This window comes from Saccopteryx leptura, chromosome 12 (genome assembly GCF_036850995.1).
Source record: "Saccopteryx leptura isolate mSacLep1 chromosome 12, mSacLep1_pri_phased_curated, whole genome shotgun sequence".
Lineage (NCBI taxonomy): Eukaryota > Metazoa > Chordata > Mammalia > Chiroptera > Emballonuridae > Saccopteryx > Saccopteryx leptura.
The window spans coordinates 37987455-38006599 of NC_089514.1; the positions used below are offsets into that span (position 1 = coordinate 37987455).

The 19145-nt window shown below is 41.7% G+C and overlaps 1 protein-coding gene across 5 annotated transcripts in view; it reads left to right on the forward strand.

The window, feature by feature from the left end:
* CDK14 (cyclin dependent kinase 14) overlaps positions 1–18760 on the forward strand; it is a 621136-nt gene extending 602376 nt beyond the window's left edge. For all 5 annotated transcript variants that reach the window (XM_066353824.1, XM_066353828.1, XM_066353826.1 and 2 more), the window contains one exon: positions 15316–18760. The gene's annotated coding sequence lies outside the window, so the exon portion shown is untranslated. The remainder of the gene's footprint in view (positions 1–15315) is intronic.
* The last annotated feature ends 385 nt before the right edge of the window (positions 18761–19145 follow it).

Genomic DNA, 19145 nt, shown 5'->3' on the forward strand with positions numbered 1-19145 from the left:
GGGAGGACATTAAGTAAACTTTTCTAGTAAGAAAAATTGTATTTTCAGATTCTCAATTAAAACTTCTCTCTTCTATTACATAACAATGCAACATTGTATAATACATATTATTGAAAACTCATCAGATGACACACTTAAAATTTGTGCATTTCAGTATAAGTAAAATTGACCTAAAAAATATAAATCTCTAATTAGTGATATGTATGTTGAGGAGTGAAGTGTGCTGATTTCTGCAACTTACTTCGAAATACATCAAGATAATAGGATGAATGAATGAATGGATAGGACAGGCAGATGATAGATATGGTACAAAGCAAACCTTTTAGAATGTTAATTGAAGAACCTATTTAGTGGGTATATAGATGTGTACAGTGGAATTCTTTTGTTTTTCTATATGCTTGGAAATTTTAATAAATATTGGGGAGATATATGACCATAACACTTAGAGTACTTACAACTCTATGTCACAGTGGACAGAACAAGTGTCAAAAGAACTGAATGGAAGTTGGTTTTATAACTTATTTATTGATTTAATTCAGAGGCAGTTCTTTTAGTGCATACAAAGAAATCTGTCATATATATAGAGATGGCCCTCAACTCATGATAGGGTTACATCTTGATAAACCGATCATAAATTGAAAATATCATAAGTCTAAAAATGCAGGGAATACAGCTAACCTACTGATTGTCATGGCTCAGCCTCGCCTCCTGTGAACATGGGTAGAACACTGACATTGGCATTCAGGCGGACACACTCACCTTGCCACTGTGGGCAGCCAGCACCACAGGAAAGTACCATGTAGAATAGGACTAGCCGGGGAAAATATCAGAATTCAAAGTACAGTCTCTACTGAATTCATAGGGCTTTCACACCATTGTGAATTTAACAAATTGTAAGTTGAACCGTCAAAAGTTGGGCACTGTATTAGAATTTCAAGTGCAAAGAACTATGGTCAAGAGGGATTACTGTAATGCATGTGTAGTGCTCCACAGTAACCTCCAAACAGTGACCATGGCTGCATATTTTTTGGGTAGTGTTTGCACAGTTTTATTTGAAAGTGGTTCAACCATAAAGCCTTTCTTGCCATTAATTGTTTTCTATCCCTCTGAATATTTCTTTGCTTGATTTCACACCATTAATCTTAGTAATTCCCTTCTACCCTAGCTGCGTCAGATAGGTCTCATCTTCCCTGAGTCAGGCGTCTCCAGTGTGCAGACAGTCTGAAGCATGCTGCATCCCTGGAGCTAAAGGAAGATTTGCTCTCTGCTCCTTTACCTTCTACCAGACCTCCGTCTCTCTCTACATGCCAACCTGTCAGAAGTTTTCCTAATCAGGAAGGACTGAGAGAGACAGCATTTAAATCTGTATGAGTAGTTTTATATCCTGATTGGACCTAGGTACTTAATAATTGATTATGAGAACAATATAAACCCTGACACTAAAACACAGGAGGTTAGGAATTAGAGAACAAAGAGCCTTCCCATTCCAGGGCTCAGCCCTGGCGGATTGTTCCTAACATCTCCTGCAGAGCCACTAAATCTAAGAATGGCAAAAGGAACAAAACCAAAACACCTCATTGGAATCGACTGGGCTATTTTGGTCTTGTTTGTTTGTTTCATATTTGTATACTTCGTACACTATACATCTATGTAATTGTGTTTAAAATGGAACTCTAGTGATTCTTTTCCCCATGATAACATGAAACAACTAAGTCACTAGATCTGCTTTTTCTTTTCTTCCAAATGACCCCAGTGTGCAGAGTCGCAAGTTTTGTAAAGAACTTAACAGAGCATCATGAGATGTGAAAGGTGCTTAGGGTGCAATTTTAATGCCAACAGACTGGAAAACAAACAGCATAACCCAGACAAGACATGACTTTGTTCTTTAGCATCTGTGTGAAGAGGAAATAAGAGCTTTCTGGGATGTACCCTCATTCACGGGTGTGACAGAGAAGATGTCACATTCCTGACTTACCACCTTGTGTTTGGGATTCTGGTTTGGGGCAAAGCAAAAGCATATGGCAATGCCTCTTACAATAAGATTTCAATACACTTAACTCCATTTGGTGCTTTTGTTCCTGTCTGCCACAAGTGGACACTAAAAAAGCATGAAGCATCTCTTAATCCCATGAGTCTGGTTTATGCTGGCTACTGTCGCTACATTCTCCAGCTCTGTTGCCAGTGGAAGTGATTGACCCCAGGCCTGCAACCATTGTTCTTTGCTCTGCCACTAAACCACTGAGCTGTTGGCACTTGAATTGTCTTATACCAGGAGGAAACCAATTATGTTGATGTGAATGTCTTATTCATCAGACATTACAGACTTCATATTTTTAATGAGCTGAAACTCCTGGTCCACATCCTGCAACCACAGTGAATCAAGACAAGATTGTAGTGATGACGTTTTCTAATTCATTGCAGTTGCTTTTTAAAAGATTTGACATTGTTTCAGAACTCAAAAGTCTGTAGTTGAAAGTCTGTCTGAGGTTGTGTGTTAATCAGAAACAGTACATCATGTGTGAGTTATAAAGGACAGCAAAGTAGTCAAGCTAGACGTCGGTGCGTATTTTTTCCTTTTAAATACATAGACAAATATAAAGATGCTTATGAACAAACTATTTATTAACTAAAGTATCTTTCTGGTGCATGGAAATGTCCGTATTTCTCCCCTGGGCTACATGTGGAGAATTGCAGCCCTTGGGAAGAAGTTAATTTCTATGCCACCATTAGCCCAGGACACGCTGGTTATGTCTCACAGGCAGAATAAGACCTTTCAATATTAAAGGTCACAAACCCCGTGCACTGAAAGCAGTTGCAACAGTTATTTGAAGAACTGGTTGCATTTTCTAATTCAATAGCATCCAGAAGAAGACAACTCTTCACCTACAGACGTCTCGGAAGCAGCAGAGCCTTCATCTGTGTGAAGAGAACGTGGCTGCCCTTGGGTTAGAACCTGAGGACTCACCACTCAGCAGCCTGTAGGACCTCTTCACTATACTCAGATAAAGCCCAAACTCATAATCAGGGCACGGAAGGCCCTCAGCTCCACCATCCTCACCTCCTCCTCAGCTTCCCCTGCTCCTGTTTTCTAACATCCAATTATGTGCCTGCCCCACTGGCCACTCACCACTTGACAGAGCCCTTGACATTCGAGAATGTCCTCCTTTCTACCTCTATTACTTAGCTTTCAAAGCCCAGTGCTTCCTCATTTGGTACCTCTAGGATAACACTTCCACTTCCAATTTGGACTTAGAGATTATCTTGGCCAGCATCCCCTTCCAAACTCTGGAGGCTCCTACGGACGACAGTGGTGTGTTGGTAAGTATTTAACAGCTGGTTCTCCAGAGACAAAGCAGAAAAGGCCCTATTGGTGAAGCTTGTCTTGTAGCTCATGGTATAATCCCTCCTTCCATTGCCAATTTCAAGGGTGGCTATGTTTAACAATCGGCTTGCAAAATTCCTGGAAATTTTAACATTTGACTCTGTGAGCCAGTTCAGGTCAGATGCAGACCACTACTGGGATTTTGCTTTAATAGTCCTTGTGTTATTCTCCCCTTTCACCCTAAATGCTGTGCTTCGCTGCAAAATAGATGCTCAGTAAATGTCTTCTGAACTGGAATAGGCAGGCCATTCCATGCCACAGGTGTGGCTTTAAATAGACAGATCTATTGACAGTACAACAGAGAATTGTGTGAAGAACAAGTTGATGGTCTTGAATCAGGAGCCTCATTAGAGCAAAATGGATCTACCACAGCTTCAGTGGAAAACTTACAGGGGAAAGTCTAAAACACAGAGTCAAGGAAATAAGTGAAAATTCTCTTGGAGAGATGAGAAGGCTGTGGGCTCGCTTCCCACCTTCTCATCAACAAACCATTGGCCGTTCTCAGTGTTTAGCATTTGTAATACTTCGGTGACGCACATTTTGAGATTGGAATGTCAGTGTGTTTTAGTTCGTGTATGCAAGTGCCAAGCTTTTTAGCTCTGTTTTTATAATAAACTTGGAAATGACAACATATTGATCGTGTTGTTTCTGCTAGGGTGCCCAGCATTTCTTGTTTGCCCCAGTTCCAAAACTGAAAGCTCTGCATCCTGGAAACCCCTCCACCCTGACAACCAAGACCACAGGCACCCTAGTTCCGGAAAAGGTGGCATTGCTATGGGTACTTACACCTGGAGCATGCCTCTTGCTGCCAGTAGGCCAGAGGACAAACCAGTGATGAAAGGATTAGAACTTCTTTAAAAGTAGTTTATAAAATCTCTTCTCTTTTTAAGGTAATGTTCCTATTTTTCAGGCCCTCTCATTAAATGAGAAAATAAATGAAAATGTACTTTGGGTAGGAGAAAATACTACATGATCACATAATGCTGGTATTTATTTCTCCTAATGATACAGATGTCCCTTGATTATATGTATTAGAACTCATCTTGGGTATTATAGAAATATAGTATCTTGTTATAGTAGTGTAACCAGTATCAAACTACTTTAAAATAACCAATGACAATTTTGTGGAAAGTGCCTCTCAGATGACTTTACCTGTAGATAAAGTGTTATGTTGTGAGTTAATACTCCGTGATTTCTCTTCAGTTGAGAGTTGGTCTTGGGCACTGTTCTTATTGTAATGCTGTGTCATGGGAAATAGTTGGTGGGGAGCTTAGCTGGCCCTCGGCCAGCCGCCCTCAGTGTGGCCTTGTTGGACCCTTCTTGCTGACAGCAGATATTCCCGGTGGAAATGATGGGCTGTGGTAGTGTTCATAGTGTGTCACCATGTGACAGTATCAGAATGTGCCTCAAGAATCGATGTTTCTGCTCTAGTATGATATCCATATTCCTAACCTGTGTTCCACAAAATACCACAATAAAAATTGTATGGCTGATGGGAAAAAAAGAATAAGGGGCAAAGCAATCAAAATGTATTCCACTCAGTCTGTTTGGGCTGCTGTGTAACAGAATACTATAGACTGTGCTGCTTATAACAACAGAGATCTGTTTCTCACAGTCTGGAGGCTAAGAAGTCCAAGATCCAGGCAGCAGCAGAGTCAGTGTCTGGTGAGGACTTGCCTCTTCTTCTTGCTGAAGTCTTTCGTATAAAGGCACTAATCCCATTCCTGTGGTCTCTGCTATCTCAGCCTTAGCTCCTCCCAAAGAGTCCACCTCAAAACATGATCACATGTGGATTAGATGTCAACCTATGAATCTGGTGGGGACACAAACATTTAGTCTCCAGTGCAAAGCACTCACAAAAGCAGTTAAAAAAACACCAATAAAAATATGAGCACTGCCTGACCAGGTGGTTGCACAGTGGATAGAGCATCGGACTAGGATGCAGAGGACCCAGGTTTGAAACCCGGAGGTTGCCGGCTTGAGTGCAGACTCATCTGGCTTGAGGCGGGCTCACCAGCTTGAGCACAGTATCTCTGGCTTGAGTGTGGGATCATAGACATGACTCCATGGTCACTGGCTTGAACCCAAAGGTTGCTGGCTTGAGCAAGGGGTCACTCGCTCTGCTGTAGCTGCCCCCCCCCCCCATCAAGGTACATATGAGAAAACAATCAATGAACAACTAAGGAGCCGCAACGACAAACTGATGCTTCTCATCTCTCTTCCCGTCTGTCTGTTCCTATCTGTCCCTCTCTCTGTGTCTCTTACACACACACACACACACACACACACACACACACACACACACACACAAAATACTAGCACCATTTACTTTTTTTTTTTTTCATTTTTCCGAAGCTGGAAACGGGGAGGCAGTCAGACAGACTCCCGCATGCACCCGACCAGGATCCACCCGGTATGCCCACCAGGGGGCGATGCTCTGCCCATCTGGGGCATCGCTCTGTTGCATCCAGAGCCATTCCAGCACCCAAGGCAGAGGCCACAGTCATTCTCAGCGTCCGGGCCATCTTTGCTCCAATGGAGCCTTGGCTGCGGGAGGGGAAGAGAGAGACAGAGAGGAAGGAGAGGGGGAGGGGTGGAGAAGCAGATGGGCGCTTCTCCTGTGTGCTCTGGCCGGGAATCGAACCCGGGACTCCTGCACGCCAGGCCGACGCACCATTTACATTTAACAGAAGCTGGACAGGAAGGTTGGGGTGGCGAACTTTGGGTGAAATTGCAAAGTGTGCAAAGCGCCGGGAGAAGTGTACAATAAACAGTGAATTTCAGGACAGTACATGTGGCCCAAGCAAGCCAAGAGGAAGCGTGTGGGATAAACAGACCGCAGGTACTGCTCACACCTCTTCAGCCTGCGTGCTAATGTGTTTGTCTTCTGCAGGGGGCTATTGCGAGTTGGTGGCTCAAAACTTTCACCCTGGAAAGAACACTCTTCTGTGAACCAACATGGCCTTTGGTTGATGCTGACACCTTTCTGTATTTCCCAGTCATAGGTCATCTCATGTACACCAAAGACATGCATGTTTTAGCTTTGCAGTTTTTTTCTGCTGCATAAGAAGATTCACAAGACAGATTCAAATTGTAGGACATCTATATTGAATTCAAACCCTTAGCATCAGAACTTCCTGTGCCTCAATACTTTGGGTAATAATATCAGACAAGTTTTAATTTGAAAAGAAAAAACATCTACCCCAAAATGAAGTCACATCTCTCAGATCTTTCAGTTAAAGTCAGACCTGAATGCTTGTGTTCCTCCGACTGCTCAGTGCTTGACATGTTTATGAGATTTGTGGGTGTGTTGTAAGTTGTAGAAAATGCACACGCTGCTGGGTTACATGACTTTGTCTTTGGCTTATTTAAATATAGTTTAGTGGGGCTGTAATATATAAGTAAGGTTCAAGTGTCTGAGTCCTATTTAGTCAACTTATTTCCACATGGAGCCAGTCAGTCGGAAAGGTATGCTAGAAAATAAAGCTTCAAATATGAAATCCTTGAAAAGAATAAGCCATGTTTGATGAAGGCTTTCCTGTTCTTAACTCTGTCATTAAAACTGTTTCAATGAGCTATTTCCAACCATACAGTATATTTATGTATGTGCATATGACTTTATGTATACAAATACATACATATGAACTTTAAAAAACATTAACTGCACCTTGGTAGTTCTTCTTAGAAGACCCACATCAGTACTTTCCCTGCACTATTTTTTGGCCTTCTCTGAGACAGGGCATACTCCCATAATTGCCATGTGTCTAAAATATGACCTGTGTTTTACATTTACATAAATTTGATTTAATAAATAGTCACACCATTAACATAAAACATTCTATTCAACCACAAGTAATTACCCATCATATAATGCCTGGTCTTTAATGGGTATTTAAATAAATGTCCGTTGATAATGATGATTATTGAAATGATATGTTTGTTAAGTCAGTCTCCTCGTGTGAGAGATGCTTTGTTTTGAAATGTTAGACTTATAGCTCTGCCCAAAAAATTTTAATTAAGATCACCAGTTTGGCATGAAGCTTAAAATGCGCACAGTAGCTGCAATTAGTGTATTGTGCATCCATATGGATGTTACCAAACAGCTTTCAACTTAAAGGATTTGGGCTATTTTGAATGACGGGCCTTCTGTTAAGCTTAAAACAAAAGCCCGTCTATCTCCGCATTCATTTTAATTAATATTCTCTGGCTGGTTTCAAAGACATGTTCTCTTCTGGGGGGAAGAAGCGTGATTATCATAAATCAGAAATAAGTTACAGAAGTAGATTTGACTAATTTTCTACATCCTTCTGTTTCATCCTATTTCTTCCCACCCCCCCACAGGGCTTCAGTGCAGTGTCAGAGTAACTAGAAAACACTGATTTGAGATATTCCAAAAGAAAACCTACATTTCAGCCAAATCATAACATAATTAAACTCACTCAAAAGAATGAAGAAATTAAGCCATCCGCAGATTTTTTGAAATCAGTGGGAAGTTTAAAACTTATTTTGAATCTTGCATTCATATGAAGTCTATGGTATAAAATTTGAGTATATGTGTTGTGTATATATGAGTGAATATAGGTCATACGTGTGTGTGTTTATATATAGATATGATATTTTCACTTCAGAGAGATTTGGACTTGCCTGGACACTTAGGGTTTAGCAACTTTATTTGTGGACTTAATTTTCTACAGTAGCCAACTCTGCTTGAAAGTGAATTAGGTACAAAATACGGGTTTGGTTGTTTTTCTTAGTATTTTAAGCTGAATCAAACTCAAAGTGCCACAGCCTGGTAGGTTTCATTTTTCCTGGTTATTTTTCATGTGAACTCTTGTTAATATGGTACTTGGGGGCCCTGGCCAGTGGCTCAGGGGATAGAGCATCAGCCAGGCATGCGGACGTGCTGAGTTTGAGTCCCAGTCAGGGCATAGATGAGAAGCAACCCTCTGCTTCTTTCCCCTCTCTCCTTCTCTCTCTCTTCTCCTCTCGCAGCCAGTGGCTCTTTTGGTTCAAGTATGGGCCCCAGGTGCTGAGGATAGCTCTGTTGGTCCAAGCGTCAGCCTATAAGGCACTGAGGATAGCTCAGTTGACGTGAGTATTGGCCCCAGGTGGATCCTGGTCAGGGCGCATGTGGAAGTTTGTCTCTCTGTCTCCCCTCCTTTCACTTAAAAAGAAAATTTTAAAAAAGAAATATGATACTTAGGGAAAAGAAGCTTTCTAAACTTTGTTTTTTTACGAAGACAGAATAAATTCTGAAGACCATTTTGTGTATTAGTTAAGGCCCAGATTTTCAAGCATCTCTCCTACACTCACTCCCCATATATCCTCAGAAAAGTACCTACTCTGTCGGTCACTGGTATCCTCTGGCTACCAAGGTGCCCAATTTAGGCCAATTTTGAATGCTGCTCTAAAAAGTAATTAGCTAATATTATCTCCCAAAATCTTCATTGAATCGTTAATAATAAGATAAATGTGAGAATTACAAAGCAGAATTGTAATTTACCAGAACACGTGGGTAAAATAATTCATCCAACATGTGAGTGGAAAGGCATGAAATCAGTGAATCCACTCTAGAACACCACCTCACAGGTCCTGGTTTGTTTTTATTTAACTCAGGCATTACAGAAATTCATTCGGGACAGCCCTGCATTTGACACAAAGCTACCCTGATTTTTTCACACTGTCTGGATTTTTTATTTTTATTTCCTTTTTTAAAAGCATGTAATTAGTCAAATACCTATCTTTAAATGCCTTTTGATATTCCAGTGGTTTGGATTCTACTTTAGGAAAAAAGGTTGAAATTAGTTTTATTCTAGGTTAGAAACAGATAAAGGATAAACTTGATCAAATGATGTACATTGCTTTTCCTTGAAGAGAGCTTAATTATTCTCTAATTCTATAGTCTTTACTACCGTGCGGCAGCTTTTCTTCCTATCAACTTGAGTGATTCTACACTGTCTTTTAGGCATATTTACAAAGAAGGCTCTCAGAAATGAGCAGATTACCCTACAGCCTCACACACATCCTGGTGAATATCCTGCTCACAGTGTAGGCAAGGAGAGGAAAACCTACGATTGTTTTCATTCGGAACCAAAATAATCACTTTCCTCCAGTGAAGGCTGGGGGGGGGGGGGGGTTGAGTATGCCTGTGGAAAAACGAATACTTTGTGAAGGGGCAATGCAGAAGGGGGAAAAAGAGCTTTTTACTCATTTAAGAAAAACAATAAAACAAACAGGATACCTTAGAGTGGGCAAGTAGGCTAGTGAAAGAGAGACCAACCACCTGATCTCACGCAGCACCCTGAGCCGAGGCCCTCGGCGGTGCCACCCTGCCGGCGAGTGAAGGTCCTGTGTGTACAGGGGTGCGCGTGTGTCTGTACGCACAGGTATTTAAACGGGGAGCACCGAGGGAATGCGAAAGAGCCTGGCCCAGTTTTAATTTGGGTCTGTTTGCTTGCATTTAGCACTTGAGGGCTCCACATTCAGTTTGGTCAAAAGAGTGATGAAGCACTCCTTGCCTGTGCCTCGAATCAGAAATGCATGAAGTGCAGCTGCAGAGATAATACATTTTCCCCAAAGGCTTTGGCTGAGCAAATTAGGTGTCAATGGGGTGCCTGCGCAGGCAGTACTCTCTCTAATTAGTCTCTTGAGCCTAGTTGGTGGCGGGTATGAGATGATCTAATCAATTGGTCTGTGTCTGATGGTTCCTGCAGAAATCCTACCAGGCGGACTCTCGCCCACGGGTCACCCACCTGCACAGCGGGGCTGCTCATTTTCATTTTTCATCTCCTCCATCACATGATGCTGACAGTTGGTTTTAAGAAAATTGAATCCAAAAAATATCTAGTTCATAGGGCACATGGGTCAGAACGAAGTTGCATTATGGGTACCAGCGATCCAATTAATTAATATTTATAGCTGAGAAGCTAGATGTAGATATTTCTGAATAAGGATTTTATCAATAAAACCCAATTTCTTGTTTAAAACGTTTCATTTCCAGAGAAAGAACACTGTAAAAGCAGAAAGCAAGATAAAAATGGCATCTATTAATCTAGTGGTTTATAGACCCATGAGTTGACATATACGTAGTGGAGCTTATAATTTATATTCACTGTTCTTTGTATTGTGTGTGCAGTCTGTTTCAACAATCTATTAAATGTAAGGGGAGAATTTACATTGCTTTATACTTTGCTTCCCTGTGAAGGGCATATACCTTCTCTCCTTTTGCCTTCATCCTCACCCATCACATGAATGATTACATTTAGATTTTAAAGAATTTTTCTTGCAGTAAGCTCACCTACCTTATACGTAGTCCTTGAAAATTGAAATTACTACGGATGTCACCCAAAGAGAGAGAAGGACACCACTTGCTGCTGGTGGAGTATCCGTCAGGGCACTTGGCACATTTTGGCCTAGAAGGTCATCTCACAGAGATGGGAAAGGTCCAGCACTCATTGGCACCTCCCTTCTTTTGTGTATGTGTTTTTATTATTGAATCCTTTCATTAAATGTCTGACCTCAAACCTGAGTAAATGGACATATTCATAATCCCTGTGTTCACCATTTATTATCCAATTACTATTATTATATATTATTCTTTATTATCCAATTCTACTTATGCCCTGGGTTAGGTACATGTGATTCTTCTAGAGATCACATTTAAAGAATGAGGACAAAGGCAAGGACAAACACCATCAATGGCTAAAAAAAAAATTTTAAAATCAACCCAACAGGATTGTAACATGCCATGGGTTGTGGTGACAATATAATTTATTGTTACATGAAATCACATATACTGAAAAGCAAAGTATTCTTTTCAAACAGAGTATCATAAGTCTTTATAAGGTTGGCCTACAGCAGTGGTTCTCAACCTTTCTAATGCCGTGACCTCGCAATACAGTTCCTCATGTTGCGGTGACCCCAAACCAAAAAATAATTTTGGTGACTACTTCATAACTGTAATTTTGCTACAGTTATGATTCGGAATGTACATACCTGATATGCATTATGTATTCTCATTGCCTCTCTGCCTCCTAGGCTTCTGTCCTCCGGTGCTTGCTGCACCCGCCTACTGGTGATGTCAGCAAGCGTCGGACACACGTAATGCGCTGCTATGGATGGGCAGCCACGCTGCTATGGACTGTGGAGCGTCCCCCCGCTTCCCCGCCCCTTAGGCCCGGACGGATGATGCAATCACATCTGCGCATGACCGCAGGCATTCAGTTTGGAACGCACATCCATAACGGCACGTGCATTTAAGCTGAATAGCGCTACTGCAGACGGTAGCGCGGCTTCTCTGCAGCTAAAGCCATCAGAAATATGTATTTTCCGATGGCTTTCGGCAACCCCTGTGTTTTGGTCGTTCGACCCCCACCTGGGTCGTGATCCACAGGTTGAGAACCGCTGACCTACAGGAAGATGTTAATCCTACCACCTCTCTCAGCTATTGGTATCTCTGTGGATGGCCTGCTCCAAACCCAGCAATGCACTCTTTCAGCAAGAGAGCAGGCACCTGTCTCCCTCAGGCAGTGTGCCATGAGGGAGCCTGACATCCAAGAACATCTTCCACTCCCAGGTGTTCAGATTCTACCGTTCCCCTTTCTATCCATTCAGCAACTGTGTACTGAGTACCTGAGAAAAAGGTAGATTTTCTTCATTTCCCTGGAAGAGCAAGGTGTGGAATGGCAGCTGAGGCAGTAGTTTCCATGTAACTATTTCTGCTGGGGTGGTGAGGAATTTAAGAAGGGGTTTGATAAAGGCTTATCTAGACAACCTGGCAGGGGTGAGGGGTAGCCAAGTGAACCATGTAGAGAACTGTTCCACAAGCAATAAATATCTGAGATAACAACTGAGAAGTTTAGACTTAGTCATAGCAAAGGGCCTATGTGTGGTATCCATCTACCTCCAAGCCTCTCCGTCCACCCCTACACCTCTCTCAGAACTTAAGGTAAGGACTTTTGTTTACATTTGGCTCATTCACTCAGGACAGACAACCCTTCAGAATGGAATGTTGGCCCTGGTCGGTTGGCTCAGTGGTAGAGCGTCAGCCTGGTGTGTGGATGTCCCAGGTTCAATGCCCAGTCAGGGGACACAGGAGAAGTGCCCGTCTGCTTCTCTCCCCCTCCTTTTCTCCCTCCTCTCTCTCTCTCTTTCCCTACCACAGCCATGGCTCAGTTGGAGCAAGTTGGCCCTGGGTGCTGAGGATGGCTTCGTGGCCTCACCTGAGGCACTAAAATTGCTTGGTTGCTGAGCAGCAGAGCAACAGCCCCAGATGGGCAGATCATCGCCCCTAGTGGCCTTGCTGGGTCGATCTCAGTTGAGGCATATGTAGTAGTCTGTCTCTCTGCCTCCCCATTCTCACTTAAGAAAAAAAAGAATGGAATGTTACCCCTACCTCACACCATATACCAAAATGAACTCAAATGAATAAAGACCTAAACATATGGCCTAAACTCAGAAGAAAACATAAGGGTAATTTTTATTTTAATTAAGTGAGAGGAGGAGAGGCAGAGACAGACTCCCACATGCATACTGACTAGCATCCACCCAGCAAGCCTACTAGAGGGAGGTGCTGTGCCCATCTGGGGTGTTGCTTCATTGCTCAGCAACTGAGCTCTTCTCAGCACCTGAGGCAGAGGCCATGAGCCATTCTCAGCACCCAGGGCTAGCTTGCTCCAATCAAGCCATGGCTGCAGGAGGAGAAGAGAGAGAGAAGCAAGAGGAGGTGGGGTGGAGAAGCAGATGGTCACTTCTCCTGTGTACCCTGACCGGGAATCGAACCCGGGACATCCACATACCAGGCCAATGTTCTACCGCTGAGCCAACTCACCAGGGCCAGGGTAAATATTTATAACCAACAAAATTAAAAATGGATAAATTGGACTTCATCCAAATTAAAAGGTTTTTGTGCACCAAAGAATACTGTCAATATAGCGAAAGGCAATCCATGGAAGGAAGTAAATATTTGCAAATCAAGACACAAGTAAATGAAGAACTCCTACAACTCAGCAACAAAAAGGCAACTCAATTTAAAAATGGGTGATGGACTTGAACTAATATATCTACAAAGATAGACAAATGGCCAACAAGTACATTCAACATCAATAAAAATTAGGGAAATACAAATCAAAACTACAGTGAGATATCAGTTTACACCCACTAGGATGTCGTCCCTAATTAAGAAAAAAATAAAAACAGAAAATAGAAAGTAACAAATGTTGGCAAGGGTGTGGAGAAATTGGAGCATTTGTATATTGCTGGTGGGAATATGAAATGGCGTAGCCATTGTGGAAAACAGTTTGCTAGTTTCTCAAAAAATTAAATACAAAATCACCATATAACCCAGCAATTTTACTCCTAAGTATTTACTCAGAACATTGAAAACAGGTTTTCAAACAAATACTTGTACATGAATATTTATAGTTGCACTATTCACATGTGCACCAATTCATGAATGGATAAACAAAATGTGGTATATCTATAAAACAGAATATTATTCATCATAAAAAAGAATGAAGTACTGATACACACTACAATATAGATGAATTTAAAAAACATTATGTTAAGTGGAAGAAGACACAATAGGCTACCTATTGTATGATTCCATTTATATGAAATATCCAGAGCAGGTAAATACACAGCAGATTAGTGGTTGTCAAACGCTGGAGCAAGGGGAGAGAGGGTGTGACTATTTAAAGAATATGGATATCTCTTTGGTGAATGACCAGATTTGGAACCAAATATGATGGTTGCACAACATTGTAAATGTACTAAATGCCACTAAAGCATATGTTTTAAAATGGTTCATTTTAACTTGGTTATATGAATTTCAGCTCAATTAAAAATAAAGGATGGAAGGTTAACCTTCCACAAAATCATCATAGTAAATGGGAAAAGAGTAGAGGGTGGAGAGGATGCTACTCTCAACTGTACGGTCGGAACTTATTGCTCTCTTGGTCTAGATAGTGCCATACAGGGGTGAAGAACTTATTGCTCTCTTGGTCTAGATAGTGCCATACAGGGGTGAAGTCCTGGGTACCACAGCCCATATGGGTAGTAGGGGCAACTGAACTGTGAGTTCTCCACAAAAGGCCAAGGTTTCCTCTCAGCCCTGGAAAATGCCAGGGTGGCACTGGAGAAGGGGACAAGCAGGCCAGACCAGGCCTCATGACCTTGAGCTTCTAAGAGGAGATGACGAGTAGACTGATGGATAGAATCTCCTGGCTATGTGACTTGAACCTTTTACTCTTCCTGGCAAGACGCCTTTCCCCATCCTAGAGACTCAGTGAAAATGCTTAAGAACTAAAAAAAATGTGGACAAGAAGCAGAGTGAACAATCCTTCTCTCTTCTCAAACCATTCAAGGGGAAGTAGTTACCGGGTCTAAGCAGTCATCATTGGAAATGCACAGTCATATGCAGGAAGTTGGCAAGAGGCTGGCAACTCAGGTCATGCCCGCCAATTTTCCTTCTGCTGAAACTAGGTCTGATAATAGGCAATGGAGGAATTATAGACACCTTGATTTTCTTTCTTTCTTTCTTTTTTTTTGAAGTATGTACATGATCCATTCTTCTGTTTCTTGTTCATAGAAATGAACATGATAATACATCCTTTTAATGGTTTGTATGATGCTGGGCGCTGATTTTAGACCAGTATTGCCACAGGTGACTCGGGAAAGAAAATTTGCCGAATTCTCTATATTAATCCAAGAGGAGGTCAGATCGTTTAAATTCAGGGAGTTAAATGCTTGAAGGGAAGTAAGAGCTGCTATGGTGAAAGGGATGGCTTTGCCTCAGCTACATGAGCAGAGGAGGGCTGGGAGAACACAGAGAGGCTCACGTCGGCCTGACCAATCTTGATGTCTCATGTAATTTAGAAAAATGAATAATGTCAGATTTTTTAAAATCATATAACAACTTTCTCTTTTCCTTCCAGGATTAAGTTGTCATCATTCTGGGAAGAAAAGAAAAAACAATTAATGAAGCGGCCAATAATAGGAAGGGAATCATAGATCAGTTTCCTTTCACGCCCTGTGGTGGATTTCACTCGCAAGAAAACCGAAGCTGCCGAGACCCTGTTTTCTCTGCAATTTACTTAAAACCTTGCACGCATTTGGATACCTTGTGATTTCCAAGAACTATGTGAACATTAAGCTTTGCTTACTGATACGTGGCATGTCTTCTTTTCAGTCTTTTGTGTTTTGTTTTGTTTGGTTTCCCTCCATAGAACAGCATCTCTGGTTTCTATGCTCTTAGCAACCATGTCTTAAACGTATTAAGACAGCACACTTGGTGTTCACACTTCTTCAGTAATGTCTGTACTTGAAAGCCATGTGGAGGCATGGAACGGTGTGCATTTTCCTTGAGACCAGTGCTCGTTTTCGCAGCCACCAGGAAGGAAGTTTTTAACTAAAGCAAACCTGTGTTCTCCAACTGACTCAACAGCTCGGTCCCTGGCCGTGGGCCCCACTGTCGCCTACATTTTAAAGACATTTGCAAGTGTGTTTTTTGTTTTTTTCTTCTTTTTTTTTTCTTGGAAATACCGCACATTTATATGAGATATCAGAATCAGCTTAGCATTTTCAAGCCACGTCGCATGACTGTCTTCCAAGCAGGTTGGAAGCGAAGAAACAAGCATCAAGAACAAAGACAGGGATCAGTTGCTTACTTTTCAGCCTCTGGAGATTGAGGTAACTTTTTACATGTTTTCTGGGTCTTGTCAACATCTTATTTTTTTTCCATCCACTCTTACACTTTTGTGTTTTTCTTCATGGAGAAAAGAGTGAGTAACAGAATTGTTTAAAACTTGGGCGCACAAGAATTGGATCTGCAGGCTGAGCCCTGGAAGCCATCTTTGCTAGTTAATCTTTTAAAAAAGCAAATTACAAAGTGATCCAGAGTTGAAAATTGGCTTGTTTACACCAAAGCACCTTTAGATCACATTCTATTAAACATTCCAAGCTGACTGGAGGCCATCATTGGGTACCCTGACTTTAAACTGTCTCCTGGAAAAACTGTTTGAATGCAGGTTTTAGAAGCAATACGAGGAATCTTGCTTTAAGTCTGGGAGGGGGGAAAAGAAAGGCCCTCCTTTCCTTGTTTAAGGCGTTGAGAGACTTTGGAGGATGAAAGCGAGCCTGTGACTCGGAGCGAATAGTGGATAGGCATTGGTTGAGCTTTGATGCAGACAGAGGGAAAGTCGTCTGATGTGGGCGGTCTCGTAGGTGGGCAGGCCTTATTGGAGAATCCCAGATAATCCTGAGGCCAAACGGGTGGTGAGGACATCCATCTACAGAATGAAACCTAGCTCCTCAGGACACAAATTCCTATGGAAGTACATCACATACATTGTTTTACATTTCCTATTAGTAAGGAGGAGAGACCAAGAACTTGAAATGCATAGCACTTTTGGGGATCAAGTCTAGAAATGATAGGCCAGTTTGACCAAGAAGTTCTCTGAGGGTCAGGTAAAGTAAAAGCTTTTCTGCAGTCAAACCCAGTATACCTAGGGAATTGGACCCAGAATTCCTAAACATTAGAATGGTATCTTCTCTGGAGTGGGGTGTGAGTATATAATACATTCAAGGTCACAATCCATCCTATCCAGAAATAGCATTCATTGCAAGCTTCTAAGTGTTAAGCAAGGAATTATTTACTGATTGATGTTAAAAAGAGTGAAAGTTACCCAAGGCTAGAGTGTTTATTTGCTACCTAGAAAGTTCTCCCTTTCTTCTTTCATACATTTCAACTCATTGGAAGTCTTTAGAGGTATTTTGATTTCACGTGTATTTAAATTAGGATTTCTTACAGTAAATATGGAGAAGAAAACCTTACATGCAATTAAAAATAGCCTGGCCTGTGATTTGTCTTGAATGTTCATTTGGGGGAGAGGCGTTAACTTTTGTGTTTTACTGAGTTTAAACCAAGAGCAGCTGATGATTAAATCTTGCTCTTTACTAAGCTTTCTACGTGAACATTTGAAAATATTTAGTGTTTAAAAGACTTCAATGAGGATGTTTGAGTCATTCAGAGATATATGCCCCTGTCATAGGCAAGCTTCTCTTGGGAAATGAAACATAATAGTGCTCAGCGTGGGGAGGGCGGGTCTGTTTATTACAGAGACATACCTCTCAGCAAATCTTGTTGAGGAACTCTGACTTCCCCGTCCTTGCCATCAGTACAGAACATCCAGAGCCCAGTCCGGTCCGTCCCTCTCTCCTCGCCCCTCCTGTGTGCAGTCCCGTTCTCCTCCCCCGCCTCCCCCTCTCCTCTAGCTGAGGGCAGTCACGAACAGCATTGCAGAACGTGTTCATTCGCAGATTTATTATTCTATTGAGAAAGCACTGGAATGTTTTGTGAGATTATTTTTATATGAAGGAGTAGCCTGAATTCAGACAGCTGGACCGGTACAAATGAGCCAGCGTGGGGACCATGGCCGTGCGGCATCACTGCACACACGGGAGTCTCGGAGTGTGGGGCTTCGTTCTCATATTTTTAAAGGAACAGGATGGTGGACTTTAAAATACAAGATACATAGGACATGAAAAAATATATATATGCAGTGCTCAAAAAAAAAAAAAAAAAAAAAGAGAGGGGCTGGCTGTCCATCCACTGATACAAGGGTGAGAAGCTATTTCTACCTCGCAAGAGTGATGAGAAAAGTTTCCAGGGGCGCCTCCAGGCGGCTTGCAGAGAAAGCACGGCCTCTGGGTATCCCGTCCTTGGTGTGTACATGACAGCCAGTGTAGTCAGTACCCTAGGTTATGCGTCTCTATAAGATACTCATCTGTGAATATTACTGGTTTTGTAATCTTTGTTATATAAGAGGAAGTTTAGGCTGTACATACTGGGGTAGATTATTACCTGCCCCTATACTATAGGAATATGCTGCATAATTGTGCATAACTTCCATCTCCCTTACTGGCTTGTAGGCAGAGGAAACTACATACATTACTGCCTTGCAATTTTCTCATACACACACACAAAGGGAAAAAATAAAAAATTAATCTCAAAAAAAAAAAAAATCAGCAATCTCCTATTCTCATTCCCTTCCCACAGCAGCATAATTTAGAGGCACATATAAAACCTACATTCTCTAGTTGGGAGTGGATTTTTTTAATTTTTCTGTTATCTTTTTATTTTCTGTATAATACAGAGATATGTACTTTCTAATGGAGTTGGTACCTAAGAAATGTGCTAGCATCATGGAGAAAACTATTCTATTTCAAAATGACACATAGTAAGGAGAATGGAATACTACATGTTGCATATTTGTTACCAATTGTAATTTGTCTGTATTATGAAAGATGTAATGGTTTGTCAGCTGTCACTGTTGTTTTCTTGTAACATGATATGGAATAAAATATAGCAGAACCTCTGTACACTTTCTTTGTTCAGCTTTTTGGTCACCATATACTGGGTCAAAGAAACATGGTCCTGAAAACTCTGAGACACAACCATTCTCATGGAGGGAAAGAAGACCAAACACACAGGGCTCTTGGACGTGGGAAGGAGTGAGTCAGCTGGAACATTCCAGAAGTCTTTTAAACCCTCCCTTTCCTTGATTTGTGGAGCCCCATTTCGGGAAAGTGGTCGAGGCTGTGAAAAACCAATGTTGTAAGCTCGAGGATCATCACAATTCCCCTAGCTTCTAACTGATGTTCACCACATGTTCTGTGCATCTGGAGCCAATCTGGTTTGGTTTAATGACAACCCTATTTATCTTTTATTACCTCCTTTCCTTTTTTTTTTCACATATCCTAAGAT